Source organism: Neofelis nebulosa, chromosome 1, assembly GCF_028018385.1.
Source record: "Neofelis nebulosa isolate mNeoNeb1 chromosome 1, mNeoNeb1.pri, whole genome shotgun sequence".
Lineage (NCBI taxonomy): Eukaryota > Metazoa > Chordata > Mammalia > Carnivora > Felidae > Neofelis > Neofelis nebulosa.
The window spans coordinates 121,783,777-121,796,194 of record NC_080782.1 but is presented as its reverse complement, the minus strand read 5'-3'; the positions used below and the strand labels follow the sequence as shown (position 1 = coordinate 121,796,194).

The following is a 12,418-nucleotide window of genomic DNA, read 5'->3' as shown; positions in this document are numbered from 1 at the left end:
CTTTTTTTTTAGTTTAAATGTATTTATTTTCAGACAACCTACATGGTATGTTTTTTCTTTAAAAAAATTTTTTTAATGTGTATTTACTTTTGAGAGAAAGAGGGAGGGAGACGGAGGTGTGAGCAGAGGAGGGGCAGAGAGAGGCAGTCACAGATTCCGAAGCAGCCTCCAGGCTCCGAGCTGTCAGCACAGAGCCCGACTTGGGGCTCGAACCCGCGAACCGCAAGATCATGACCTGAGCTAAAGTCAGACGCGTAACCAACTGAGCCACCCAGGCGCCCCATGATTTTTTTTTCTTAAAAACAATTTCTCTACTCCAAATAAATCAAGGTGAAAATGAATGAAGAGCTCAAGATGACATCACCCACTTTTCGAAGTCCTGGTAGCATGGATCAAAAGCAGCAGCAGTGATGACACCAGGTGACAGATCTAAAGTAATAGCCAAACTTGTTAACATTTTTCCATTTCTAAACCGTCCTAAGAGAAAGTCGTACAAGGAGCCACACCATCCTCACCGCCGTAGTCCAGCCGGGCAACGCTGCCATCTGGCTTCGTGTTTCCACCAATAAACAGCCGGTGGTTTTTGCAGTTAGCCAAGATACGCTTGATTTGGATTCATCAAAGGTTTATTTACTCTTCCTGGTCTCTGGTCTTCAAGTTTGCCTTTGGTTGGGTCCATGTGGTCTTTGATGAACTTCCTGTAGACTTCTTTTGTGAAGCTGGTTTACTGCAAGTGATAGTTCGTTGATAATATCAACACCTACGATTGCTTTTGGTACCTTTGTTCTCTGGGTCTTTAGCAGAGGCAATGCCATAAATGAGTGAGTCACCAGCGGTACATCTGTCCTCCTGACCATCTTCTCCTCCACCTCCAGGGGCTGCCCACCCTTGATCTCCCAGGTCTTGACGTCTGAGGACTTACCATCATGGTTGATGAGGTCGCAATACATGATCACAGTGGCAGGTGGAGACAGCCAAGTGGGGCTTTGGGTGAGCAGGAGCCGGGAGCCTGGAGGGAGTGGTGCAGCCTGAGCAGTGCTCCACTGGGGAGGAAAGCAGGGAGCAGGCAGAAAAGCAGAGGCTCTTTTTGTCTTGCAAAACAGAAACTCCATGCCCTTAGACAACAATTTCCCATCGCTCCCTCCCCTTGGCCCCTGGCAAACATCAGTCTGCTTTCTGTCTCTATAATCTTGACTATTGTATGCACCTCATATGAGTGGAAACATACGATATTTGGGCTTTTGTGACTGCCTTCTCTCACTTAGCATAATGTCCTCAAGTTTCATCCATGTTGTAACATGTATCAACATTTTCTTCCCTTTTTTATTTAAAAATATTTTTTAAGGTTTTATTTATTTTAGAGAGAGAGAGGCAGAGGGTGAGTGGGGGAGGGGCAGAGGGAGAGGGAGACACAGAATCCCAAGCAGGGTCCAGATTCTGAGCTATCAGCACAGAGCCCTGTGCAGAGCTGAAACCCATGAACCGTGAGATCATGACCTGAGCCTAAGCCTGTCATCTAACTGACTGAGCCACCCAGGCATCCCAACATTTCCTTCCTTTTTAAGGCTGACTACTATTCCATTGTATGTATAAACCAAGTTTTGTGCATCCGTTGATCCATCAATAGATACCTGGATTGCTTTCACTTTCTGGCTATTGTGAATAACGCTACAATGAACATAGATGAACAAGATTGTTTTGACCTGTTTGTATTTTCACAGGACTCTTCAGGAAGATAATTGAAATGGTGGGATATTTTGAGAACCCAGGAAAGCCGGTGAGAGTTGTTTTAGATGTAGACTTAGTGTCCCTTGCATCAAACCATGTCACCTGCATACGGGACTGCCCCCGGATACATGTATTTTGCATTTCCTCACTGAAAAGGATTCAAAGTAATGCCGAGTGGGAAGAAAATGTATAAACAATTAACTTCCCAAGCCACTTGGCCATGGGAATTTTGACAGTGGGTATTTTTATCAGGCAGTGACACTGGGAGGTGACAGAATGATGCAGGCACAAAAAGGCTTTGGCATTAAACCTGGCAGACATGTCTCCCCCACATGGGTTCCAAACACCTTCTTATCCTGACTCTCCAGGGTCCCTGTTGATTCCCACTTACCCCTCCCTGAGCTCTCCAGTGTCTTCTTCACTTAACCCCTTCTGCACTGCCACATGCTCAAGTCTTTTACAAAACAAAAGCGCAAGACAAAAGCACAACCCCTCCTTTGAGCCCTGTCTTTCACCTTCCACCCTCTCTCTCTCTCCTTCTGTCTCTGCCCTCCCCACCCCCCCCACCCCCCAAGCCTGTCTTCACCATCCCCTTTCATATCCCACTTCACTCCTTAATCCACTCTGCTCTGGCTTCTGCCTCTGTGCTCTTCTTCCTCTGGGTTCTGATGGGACTTGCTGGGTCTCCTGGTCTGAGCTTGTGATGGACCGGAGTCTCAGCCTCCTGTTCAAGGCACCAAGGGCCCAGCATCCTGAGAAGCCTTGGCATATAGCTTCAGAGGCAGTCCCTAAAATACCAAGAATACTTATTTTTCCCCATGAAGGTGTATGGTAACCCAGGTAAAGGGTATGATCTATGGAACTATATCCTTACAAACTCAGGAACAAGAACAATCTTTGCGAAACATCTTTCAGACAGTGGAGCCTAGAGGCGAGGAGAGCTGCTCTATCATCAAACATACCTGGAGAGACCCCCAACTCTGTCAGTTGCTACCTGGGAGACTATGGGCAAATTACTTCAACTCTCTGTGCCTCCTCACCTCAGCTTGAAAATGGCCATCGCAATAGCACGTATGTCATGGGACTATTGGAAAAAATGAGTAAGACAATGCGTGTCTTGTGCTGAGCGTAGTGCGTGGCTCATAGGAACCATTTCGTAAGGATTCACTCTCATCACTACTTTTTATGGGTGTAAGTTGACCTCAGTATCTAAGTCCATCTTGATTTTCATCTTGTAAAAGGTGAATGAACACATGTGATAAGGCTAAGAGGTGTATTGCAAAACTCTCTAGAGAATCACTCGTTTCCTGAGTGATCAGAAACTTTTAAAAGGGACAACGTGAGAAACTACAGGGAGAAATCTTGCATGGGGGCGCAAAAAAAGGCGGCATTCTCACATGAGGATGAACATTCCTAGATGTCAGGAGATAAACCAGAAGGCACAAGAGCATGACGAACATGTGCCTGTGTGGTTAGCATCAGATAAGATGAAACATCTCTGTTATGCAAGTACAAACACAGACTGTGTGGGGAAACAGCCACTGGAAAAGCTATCAGAACTAAAATTAGACAGTAGTCAACAGTCTGGCCACCAGAGGAGGCATCTACTGTGATAAGACTGTAGACCTCGTTTTAAAATAAGTAGAGATATTTCAGGAACAGATTGTAGAGTACATGAATAGGTATGTGAGTCTGACAAAATGGCTGAAGCGCAGGCAGAAACTGAAGGACACTGAAGTGAAATTGGCACATGTTATTCTACAAATAAAGGCTCGAAGACAGCTGAGCAGAGAGTCTGGGCTTGTGCCTTCCCGAGGGGCAGCCAGTAGCACGGGTGGCTCTCGGGTACTTGAAACATAGCTAGTGGAAATTGAGGAAGTGCTTTATTGAAGTGTGAAATACACACAGATTTCAGAGACCAAGTACCAGACATAGAAAGAACGTAAACTCTATTAACAATTTTAAAAATATTGATCACATGTTAAAATGATCACAGTTGGGATATAAATGCTGAGCTAAATAAGATATACTAAAATTAATTTTACCATTTCTTTTTCTTTGTAAACGTGGCTTCTTTAAAATGTAAAAATATGCACACGGCTCCTACTTGTGACTTGCTTTATATTTTTCTTGGGCTGTGGTGGTCTGGATACCCCTTTATTCCCCTTGTGCCACGCATAGCCACACTGGTAGTAACCATGACCTTGGGCAAGAACTGAAGGGGGTAATTTATTTTAAAAATTTTTTAAAGATTTTATTTAAAAACTGGTGTAGTTTACAGTGTGATATTAGTTTCAGGTGTACAATGTAGTGATTCAGCACTGCTACGACAGGTGCACTCCTTAATTCCCATCGCCTATTTGCCCCATCCCCCACCCACCTCCACCTCCCCTCTGGTAACTGTCAGTTTGTTCTTGATGGTTTAGAGTCTGTTTCTTGGTTTGCCCCTCTCTCTTTTTCCTCTACAGGGGCTAGTTTAAGAAGCATTAACAGGGTGACTTGCACATAGTAGGTATTCAACATATGTAAGCTATGGGGAGTTTTTTGTTGTGATTTAATTCCAAAGAGCTGACAGTTTAGTTTATGTCAGTATCATTATGTATTTAAGGCAACATTTGAGGATGCCTTTACACTCGACCAAATGGGAAAGGAAAATCTGCCCACCTTTTAGGGCAGCAATACTCGGCTGGGGCCAGTTTTGCCTCCCAGAGCCATCTGGTGATGTCTGAGACACGTTTGCTTGTCAAAATCTGGCAGGGGCGGGGGGGCAAGGCTGCTACAGATATCTAGAGGAGAGAGGCCAAGGATGAGACTAAACATCCTACAATGTACAGCCCAGCCTCCGCTCCACTCCCCAACAGGACAATGAAGGATCAGGTCAAAATATCATTAGTACCCCAGGTGAGCAGCCCTGAGTTAGAGACTCTTGGTTATTTACAGACTTTGATGAATAATCAAGCGTCAAGAAATGTGTGGCACAGGGAGAACTACAGATGCCATCCAGGTGCTTTGGGTAGCACCCCGCCCCCAGCAGCAGCATCACCAAGCAGGAAGTTATGAGAAACACACGTTCTTAGGCCCCGCCCCTTCCCCACTGAATCAGAATCTTTAGGGTGGAGCCCAGAAATCTATGGTTTAACAAGCAAGCCCTGCAGGTGATTGTAATACACTCTCAAGGCTGAAAAGCCTGCTTAGCTGACCGTGTCCCCAGGTTACCTCCTCCCGCATGCTCCATGCCTGAGCAGCAGGTGGCAGCCGACCAGAATAACGGGACCAGATAACTGTAAGCCCTGCATAAAGCCGAGATGAGACACTGCATGCTTGCGCCGGATTAACTGGGGACAGCTGGCACCAGTGCACTACCTCACACTCAATAATGCCACCTTTCTAATTTCAGGAAAGGTAGGGGGGAAAGCATGGTTCCAACTCACTCAGAGTCCCTTCTTAGCCACATAGCACTTACAGGGTTTTGAAATTGTTCAGTTCTAACTTAAGTTACTGAGGCATATTCACCAGCAAAGAATGCGGGGAATAATCTGGTTTGGACTTCTAAAGCACCCTACAAAATCCCAAGCCATGAGAATAAATCATTTCTGCTGCCTGGGGCACCTTTGGGCCAAGCACTTGGCACAACGCACACCTGACTGGCTCTTGGATCCCTCCTGGTGAATGATGAACATCTCAGATTTCTGTGGATCTTTTGTCAGGCAGATAAAACTAAATTTGTTCGGCAAACGAAGAATTACAGCGAGTGCGTTACCGTTCACATAGTTTTCCATTTGAGCCACAAGGGGGCACCCGCCACCCTGCCATGGGAGTCCATGGTCCAAATAAAGACCCTGAAGGGGAAGGTTGCATGACCTATTAAAGAGTGAAGGAAGGAGGAGGGAACTGTTACTTTGTTGGTAGAGTGGCTCAGTGGTGTGACTTTTGGGTTGGACCTCCGCCCTGAACTCTAGAGCCGGGTTTCTCAAGGTGTGGTCCCCAGTCTGGCAGCATCAGCATCACCTGGGAGCTGTTGCAGGAAAGCAAGTTATTGGACCGTGTCCCAGACCAGCTGAATCAGAAGCTCTGGGGGCGGGGCCCAATGATTTCTGTTTTAACAAGTGTTTTCTTCTCCCCCATCCCCTCCAGGTGACTGTGGCGCTGGCTCAAGTTTGAGAACCACTGCTCTGTAGCCAGAACATCTTCCTGGGAATTAGCTGGGATGCAAAACCATGTTGCCATCTGATCTCATCACACTTCTGCCAAGAGGTGAAATCTAAGAGTCCACATTCTTGATGCCTGACATCTTCTTCAGGTCACTTACCTGCGAACACCTGAGGACACTAAGGTCAGTCATTCTGCATGAATATGTGCAGTCAGTCCCTGGCCCATGTAGGTGGGATTGCCACAGAGAACCAAAGACCAGGGGTCCCCGAACGGTGTGGTTCTGACTACATGTGGAAGCAGTCACATTGCAAAATCCCCCTCCCTGCGCTTCCTGGCTTTTCTATTCTCTCATACCCAACTGCTGCTACAGCCCCTTCCCCCTTTCCTTCCCGCTCACTGCCAACCCTCGGTTTGCCCTAGTTTTCTCCTTTTTTGCCCCTAATCTCCCGCACCTCTTGTCCTCTTCCCTCCACCTGGTTCTGGTTTTGTTTTAAATCACACAAGTCTCAGGGATAGATTTAGCAAGGACAGATACCCCACACGGCAGTGGGGGGAGGCAAGGAGAGAACAGAGTGGATAAGGACAGATTTTGGTTCAGGATAAAGACTGAGAAACACCCAAGTGCACTGGACAGTCATCGCTTCTGTCCCTGTGCAGTGCAAGCCTGGGGCAGGGAGACCATGCTGTGGGCTGCAGAGCGTGGAAGAAACCGTTGAGGGCAATTGGACGTGAACTAAGCCTTGACAGGTGAGGGGGCTCCGGGGGAGCGGAAGGGAGGGAGGGGCCCTTTCAGCCCATAGCAGGAAGGAGCTCGAGTGTGAGGAGGCATATTAGCCTGTAGGGGATGATGGATATGATGCAAAGTCGTGGGAAGTGAGGCTGGATGGTTCCCCAGATGGAGGAGGTGACAGATAAGGTTGGAGTCAGTTCTTAAGCAGAGAACTGTGTGTAAGAAAGAATTATATTGGTATTAAGAAAGCATCATCGTTTGCAGGAGTCGCAGTTACAACGCCTGCGGAGTGAGGCAGGTCAGATCAGAAGCAGTAGGGCCTGGAGGAGCTGTGGTCAGCTAGAGCACATGCCCTCAGTCTAAAATGGGCACTTACTACACGAATCCAGACAGTTAATGCCACGGGAAAATGGGAGTCCAGAGGTGCCAAATCTTACAATGTCCCGAGAGAAGTCAGAACTCTGGACTTCTTTTCCTTAACATGAAGTTTCTTCATTTTTAAAAACAGACTAGATTTTATTTTAAATCGAGGCATGTGGACACACACTTTACATCAGTTTCAGGTGTACCACATAGTGATTCGATGAGTCTGTACATGACGCTATGCTTGCCACAAGTGTAGCCGCCATCTGTCGCCATAGGAGGACGACTGTATTCCCGGTGCTGTACCTTTCATCCTCACGACTTAATCATTCCATAACTGGACCGTGTACCTCCCACTCCCCACCCCCTATTTTGCTCACCACCCTCAGCCTCTTAACCTCCGGCAACCATCAGTTTGTTCTCTGTATGTGTGGGTCTGTTTCTGCTTCTTTTTGGTGTTGTTCTTTTGTGTTGTTTTTTAGATTTCATATATATGTAAAATCGTAAGGTATTTGTCTTTCTCCGACTTATTTCACTTAGCATAATAATGCCTTCCAGGTCCATCCATGTTGTTGCAAATGGCAAAATCTCATTCTTTTTATGCCTGAGTAATATTCCACTATTCATATATATCACATCTTCTTTATCCAATGCATCCATTGATGAACACTTGGGCTGCTTCCATATCTTGACTATTGTGAATAATGCTCCAGTAAAAAAAAGTGCATGTGTCTTTTCAAGTTAGAAAAGTTTCCTTTTCTTTGGGTGAGTACCCAGTAGTGGATAGTATAGTATTTCTGTTTTTTATTTTTCGAAGACTTTCAATACTGTTTTCCAGTGGATGTACCAATTTGCATTCCCACCAGGAGTGCTCAAGGCTTCATTTTTCTCTACATCGTCACCAACGCTTATTTCTTGTCTTTTTGACATAGTCGTTTTGACTGGTAAGAGGTGATCACTCATTGTAGTTTTCGTTTACATTTTTCTGATGATGAGTGATGTTGAGCACCTTTTCATGTACCCGTTGGCCATCCGTGTATCTTCTTTGACAAAAATTGTTTTTTAGTTGATATTTATTTATTTATTTATTGAGAGAGTCTGTGCATGCACGTGAGTTGGGGAGAGGCAGGGAGAGAGGGAGACAGAGAATCCCAAGCAGGCCCCATGCCTCCAAGATCAAGTTTGGAGCCCAACTGGATCACTCAAACTATGACATCATGACCTGAGCCAAAATCAAGAGTCAGACGCTGAAATGACTGTACCACCCACGTGACCTGGCAACATTTTTATTCCTATCCTCTGCCCAGCTATTTTGTTGTTTGTTTAAGTAGACTCCATGCCCATGTGGAGCGCAGTGTGGGGCCTGAACTCACAACCCTGAGATCAAAACCTGAGCTGAGATTAAGGGTTAGATGCTTAACTGACTGAGCCATCCAGATGCTCCTCTGCCCATTTTTAATCAGATTATTTGTTTCCTCATTTTGTGGGGCACCAGGGTGGCTCAGTCGGTTCAGTGTCCAACTTCAGCTTAGGTTATGATCTCATAGCTCCTGAGTTCAAGCCCCCGTCAGGTTCTGTGCTGACTGTTTTAGATTCTGTGTCTCCTTCTCTCTCTCTCTCTCTCTCTGCCCCTCCCCCACTTGCTGTCTCTCTCTTTCTCACAAAAATAAATAAAAAACATTTTTAAAAATTTAAATACGGCAGCTAATTAAAAATTTTAAAATCAGGGCCTTTGGTCGATTCTGACTTGGATTTTTTTTACTATTTAACTTAAAGATTTTAATCCTTTTTTTTAATTTACTTACTCATTTAAGTAATCTCTACACCCAATGTGGGGCTCAAACTCATGACCCCGAGATCAAGAGCTTCACACTCTTCCAGCTGAGTTAGTCAGGTGCCCATCTGACTGGATTTTTTTATCTGGCCTGGGGATCTGTACCATACTCTCAACATACTAAAACTATTGTGTCTTCTTAGTTTCCTCCTTCACTCTTTTCTACTAAATCAACTTATTATGAATAGCCAAAAAATGAGTATAACATTTACTGCACAAAAACATCGTAGTCTCCGTGATCCTCACCCAGCCCTATAAGATTAGCTACTCTTATAGAAGAGAGAACCCTTAGCTCTCTCAGAGAGGTAAAATAACTTGCTCCAGATTGCACAGTAAGCGGGAAAGCCGGGACTCCAGCCCAGGTGGTCAGATTCCTGAGTCATACATCTAGCCTGTGTGTAATATCCTTTCCTGTGTAGTTCAATTACCGTATGTCAGTCACGGTTTTCCCTCTTTCACACATGAGTGATATTCCTGAGGTTGCGTTTACCTTCTTGTGTTAAATTTTCCGTGTGTTTTTTCCCTTGCCCATGCCCTTGTGTGGAATGTGAGTCTGCTCTGGTTGGCTTGTCAAATATTTATAAGTCCTTGCAATGTGCCGTGCAGCGTGCTGGGCAACAGTCATCCATCTTCATGAAACTGTCTCATTTCATTTTCTTATTTTACTTACTTTTGAAGTAAACACTACCCTGAATGTGGGACTCAAACTCACAACCCACCCCAAGGTCAAGAGTCATGTGTTCTACTGACTGAGCCAGTCGGACGCCCCAGTGAAACTGTTTTAATAGGAGATGGTGACAAACAGAAGCACAAAATCTCAACATAATATGGGATATCATCTTGGAATAAAGGTGTCTCCAGGATGTGGTGAGATCACACAGTGGAGTCCTGCAGGTGGGGGAAGGGGTAGGCCAGAGATGACTTCCTGCAAGAAATGTCATGGGGGCTGAAGGTTGAGAACTCTGAGGAACAGGAAGGTTCTAGAAGCCAGCTCTGGAAGAGGCAGAGGGTGTAGGGTGTGGGCTTCAAGAGGAGTCTGGGACAGCAGTGTTAGATCTATGAGAGGGCTGATAGAGAGAAGGCAGGGTTGTTGGGCTAAGGGGCAGACCCCACAGAGAGAATGAAGATTGGTTTGTGAGGGAATGGGCAGGATGAATGAACTGGAAGGCAGGAAGAGGGCATTGTGAGAGCTGAGCCTGGCACTTGGGAAGGACACACTACTTCCTATCGGTGTGGTGCTTCTGAGCAGGCCGCTTCACCTCTGCGAGCCTCAGTTTCCACACGCAAAATGGAATCAGTCTCTCGCTCACAGTTTGGTGAGTGTTGCGTAAGATGCCCATGCCAGGTCTAGGCTAGTGCCTGGCCAGGGCAATCACTTAGACGATGTGAGTTGTCATCATTGGAGGCACGTGGTAAATGTTTTTTCGATGAATGAAGGAGATCAATGGCTTAAGCCACCACAGTGATACCCACTGGAGATGGGAGATCAGGGCAGGAGCTTGAGACTGGCCCGTGATTCTACTTGTCTTTTGAGGCCTGGGAAATAAGGGTCACATTCATTTGAGACGTACATACATTGTAGCTTTATGATAAACTCCGAGGGAAGCTATCTAGTCCCCCTGAGCAGCAACCTGCCTCAACATGCAAGTCTGACCATAGACCCTGCAGTTGAATCATCATCATTTGGTGTTGAGGCTGCTGATTTTCGCCAGAGGGCTTGTCTGCACTCAGGTGAATCTAGCATTCCGGCAGGCTTCGTCATTGCCTCCAGGTGCAGACAGCCCCACCAACAGAACCCTATCTCTGGGGCAGCTGCAGCAATCTGTAGCTCCTGGCACCGAAGAGCCCATCTGGTGGAAATAAGCATCCGTTCAGGAGGCATGACAGCCACGACGGCTCCCGAGTGATTGATGGATACAGCTGCAGCCCCAGTGTCCCTTGCTCCCAAATAACACAGAGCAGGACAGTCTCCCGGCCACTTGGGTAGCTCCAGGTGGCCACTTTCACCTTGGGGATTCCCAGGAAAAGAGAGGAAAAACTCTGTAAAATGATTACAATCGTGCTTTCCATATATGTAGTTATGTTTGGTTGAGGATCTCAACTGCTGGGGCACGTGTCAGTTTTTCTCCAGGGTTTCTGTGCTAGCAGCTGTGTGCCTTGATTCTCAGGTAGTGATTAGGGCCCCTGGGGGAAGGGACCTGAAAAGTGGAAGTCTGGCTTACTTTTTTTCTGAATGAAATCATTTCTGTGACGGTGGGTCCCACACTTACCTGTGTGCTAGATTCCTCTATGGAGTAGGAACACCCACAGGCCTGCAAGTTCTGGAAGGATAGACCCAGACACCTGTATCATCAGGACTTCTCACACTGTGGTCTATAGATCGCCTGAATCCAATCACGTGGAGTGCTTGTTTAAAAATGCAGGTTCCGGGGCACCTGGGTGGTTCAGTCAGTTAAACGTTTGACTTCGGCTCGGGTCACAATCTCATGGTCCGTGACTTTGGGCCCCGCGTGGGGCTCTATACTGACACCTCAGAGCCTAAAGCCTGCTTTGGATTCCGTGTCTTCCTCTCTCTCTCTCTCTCTCTCTCTCTCTCTGCCCCGCTTGCACTTGCTCTCTCAAAAAAATAAATAAACATTAGAAAAAATTTTTAAATGCAGGTTCCTTGGCTCCACCCCAGACTCATGAAATAGACAGCTCTAGAATATTGAGGACTCAGGTTGTTTTGACTGAAGTGTCCTTGACATTCCACATTGTGTTACTTTCATGATTCCATATTTGTATACATTGACCACCACAATATGTCTCGTTACCATCTATCCCCAAAGTTATCAAAAAATTTTTTTCTTGTGATGAGAAGTTTTAAGATTTACTTTCTTAGCACCTTTCAAATTTGGGGTCCAATATTACTGACTATTGTCACCATGGCGTACATGATATCCCATGACTTATTTTATAACTAGAAGTCTATACCCCTAACCTCCCCTTAACCATTTGGCCACCATCATTCACCCTCCCGTTTGGCAACCACCAATCTGTTCTCTGTATCTATGCGTTTGTTTTTGTTTTTGTTTTTGTTTTTGTTTTGTTTTGTTTGCTCACTGGTTTGGTTTTGTTTAGATTCCACATATAAGTGGAATCATACAGTATTTGTCTATCTGATTTATTTCCCTATGGATGGCTTTATTTTTTTATTTTTATTTTTTATGAATATAATTTATTGTCAAATTGGCTTACATACAACAGCCAGTGCTCATCCCAACAAATGCCGTCCTCAATGCCCATCACCCACTTTCCCCTCTCCCCCACCCCCACATCCACCCTCAGTTTGTTCTCTGTATTTAAGAGTCTCTTGTGGTTTGCTTCCTTCCCCCTCTGTTTGTATCTATTTTTTTTTCCGCTTCCCTTCCCCCATGGTCTTCTGTTCAGTTTCTCAAGATCCACAGATGAGTGAAAACATATGATATCTGTCCTTCTCTGACTGACTTATTTTGCTCAGCATAATACCTTCCAATTCCATCCACGTTGCTGCAAATGGCAGGATTTCATTCTTTCTCATTGGATGGCTTCATTTTTTTTTAATGTTTATTCATTTTTGAGAGAGAGAGTCA

At 45.6% G+C, this 12,418-nt stretch overlaps 1 long non-coding RNA gene and 1 pseudogene across 1 annotated transcript in view; one reads left to right on the top strand and one right to left on the bottom strand.

The window, feature by feature from the left end:
- Positions 1–294: 294 nt before the first annotated feature.
- Positions 295–2,788, bottom strand: LOC131518646 (translationally-controlled tumor protein-like; annotated as a pseudogene).
- Positions 2,789–4,158: 1,370 nt separating this feature from the next.
- The window catches only part of LOC131513823 (uncharacterized), a 36,970-nt gene continuing 28,710 nt past the window's right edge, over positions 4,159–12,418 (top strand). Inside the window, exon 1 of the long non-coding RNA XR_009262811.1 lies at positions 4,159–6,061. This is a non-coding gene — a long non-coding RNA (uncharacterized LOC131513823). The remainder of the gene's footprint in view (positions 6,062–12,418) is intronic.